Source organism: Cyphomyrmex costatus, unplaced genomic scaffold, assembly GCF_001594065.2.
Source record: "Cyphomyrmex costatus isolate MS0001 unplaced genomic scaffold, Ccosl1.0 scaffold241, whole genome shotgun sequence".
Taxonomy (NCBI): domain Eukaryota; kingdom Metazoa; phylum Arthropoda; class Insecta; order Hymenoptera; family Formicidae; genus Cyphomyrmex; species Cyphomyrmex costatus.
In genome coordinates this window covers 385160-388327 of record NW_017276489.1, presented here as the reverse complement: position 1 = coordinate 388327, position 3168 = coordinate 385160, and positions in this window count along the sequence as shown.

Here is a 3168-nt window from a genome sequence, read left to right as displayed (position 1 = left end):
TAAAGGGAGTATCAAGTATTTCATTGTAATGGAGAAATTTGCTGCAAATGTTTAATAAAAAAAATTAACGGTATCTAACTGCATTAAATTAATTAACATTCGAATATGCAATACAATGAATGATATTAAAAGAAAATGGTAGCATATATATCTTTCAATTTCAATTAGCATCGATACGTACAAAACTTTACTTGAGTAAAATGTTATTGAGAATAGATACCGAAAACTTTCAAGATTCCAACGCGCTTAACTTTAGGAAAACTACAATTATGCCGGATTCTCGTAAATTTATAGAAACATGCAGATAATTTTGTTTGATGAAATCGATAATAATTGACAACAATCTATCAGTAGGCTTATTTTTTCTGTTTGATAGATATCTCGCGCGCGTGCGCGGAAAAGATATGAATCTGATCGTTTACTTGATCTAAATTTTTTATCTGTATAAAAACATTTTACAAATGTGAAACATTTCTGTTTATTTATTTAAAACTTATTTAAAAAATTGTTTTGTTTCAAAATACAAAAATTTGATTAAAAAATATAAATTCAAAATTATAGATTCAATCTAACGGAGGAAAAGAATGTATTTTTAAATTCTAATTGAAAGTTTTTCTATCGTAAAACTTTTCCAAAATAGTAAAATATAAGTTGAATCACAGTCTAATCTATTTCATATATTCGCAAGTATTAACATCCTTATATCACTGTTTCATTTATACCTTATATGTATATATAATCTGAATATTATATGTAATATATTGTATATTATCAAAAAAAAATATTTTAGTAGGATAGACCGGGACTTTTTTCGTCAGTTTCAACTTTAAAGTAAATTTAAACGAAAATTTACAATAGTAAACAATATTTCTTTCCAGTAACATGCTTATACATTATACAGTCATGATTACTTCTTGAAAGTACAAGCACAAGTTTAAATAATCAACATGTGCTGTTCAGAAGCATAAATATTATTGCGAGAAATGGACGAAAAAGCCCCACTCTACTCTAAGTGTCACACAAAGATAACGTGCAAAGATAACGCTTATGTCAAGTCTCTCATGGCTTAGTTTATAATGTAAGAACTTTCAGATCCTACTTCGCAAATAATTTTTTATATTTTATAGTATATTATACAATACTTATATTATTTTTATATTTTATAGTAGTACTTATTACAATTTTTTATTGAAGTTTAAGTATTTTTATTTAAACATTCCTTGAAATGAGTTTTATTTGATTTATGTTATCTAATATATGTCCGCGGAAATATATATTTTTTTAAACACATTAAGATAAGTATATGTTCAAATAAAATATAAAAAAAAGGTTAAAAGAAATTAAGAATAAAATACTTACTAATTTTGTTGGAAGAAGAAATGTTTCATGTGTGCAATACGATTTCCATTGACACTTTGAAACGGAACGAGTATACTATATACGCGCGCGCGCACACACACACACATATAACTTGTATATGGGGCATTCCACGCCAAGTGGGCCACCCATTTTGCGAAGTTCCATGGATTTCATTCATATTGCGTGAACTTGAACAATTTGATGAATAAAGACTCTATGCCAAATAATATACCTGTAAGCCAACTGGTTACCGAACTGTAGAACCGTCAATTTTTGGGCTTTCTCGTTGCAGTGCTCTTTTCGCTTGTCGTTAGTGGGCATGAAAGGTAATTTTGAAAATAAAGTGCAGACGTATTCTTATAGAAAATTGAACGCTCTTTCACGTAAGAATATTCTTTTTTTGACCAGACCGGTTTACGATGATGTTTTTCAGTTTTGAACTTTTCAAAATGGCGGCGCGCCTAAAAGGCCGCTCTCAATTTTCTTTTAATATAGCTCAAAATGTAGCTCCAGGTCTCTACTTTGTTACTCTAAAAGGACTTAATGGCACACGCATTCGTTTGGGAGTAAGTGTTTGGGAGTAAGAGCTAGAAAAGTGAGGAAAATGAGTGGTGCGGCAGGGGGACGGAGCGACATTGCCTCACTTTCCTAGCTCTTACTCCTAAACGAATGCGTGTGTCATTAAGTCCTTTTAGAGTAACAAAGTAGAGACCTGGAGCTACATTTTGAGCTATATTAAAAGAAAATTGAGAGCGGCCTTTTAGGCGCTCCGCCATTTTGAAGAGTTCAAAACTGAAAAACATCATCGTAAACCGGTCTGATCAAAAAAAGAATATTCTTACGTGAAAGAGCGTTCAATTTTCTATAAGAATACGTCTGCACTTTATTTTCAAAATTGCCTTTCATGCCCACTAACGACAAGCGAAAAGAGCGCTGTGACGAGAAAGCTCAAAAATTGGGTGGCCCACTTGGCATGGAATGCCCCATATTTATCTCATTAACATATTATGTCCCTTAACATATCTGTACTTATTATCAGTTCATTTTATGTTTAGAAAAATATAATGCATCAATTTTTATTGGTTTATTTGATAAATACGTATTCGTACACTGAAAGAAAAGATTGGTTGCTGCAGCCAATTAAAAAACGCTATGCCATATTTTACCATTTAATTGTTGCAGCAGCCAATCCTTTCTTTCAGTATACATGCATTAGGCTATAGCATTAATAAAAATTGAAGCATATTTTTTTAAAAATATATAAATAAGACAAGTGTTGTTAAAAAATAACAGAAATTCTTTTAAAAAATTTTGATACATTTTTTCATTTTTTTCACATGCTTTTTACATTTATGTGTAGTTTTATTTTCATATAAAAAGATTGGATTATAGTTATTAAATTATATACAAGGTTTATGTAACTAATGTTTATCAATGTTTATCGAAATTAAGCAAGTAATATTGGTTATGATGTATAAATTATTATAGATTACTACAAACTGCAATGTGTTTTTCCATGAATACACTCAGTTCATAAATTCTTGAGACAAGATATAAAAAAATTTACTATATATATAACCAAATTTATTATATTAATATTATTGATTGATAATATATCTATTATAGCTTGGGGACTCGCTTTAACGGCAAAGGGAACTTCGACCATAATTGTATTCATTGTGATACTACATTTTTATATAAAATCAAAATAAATAGGGATATCAAGTTATTTTATTAAATAGATATATCTGTTAGGGAGAATCTTAATCTAATACATTTCCATTTTCAAAGAGAGAGAGAGAGAGAGAG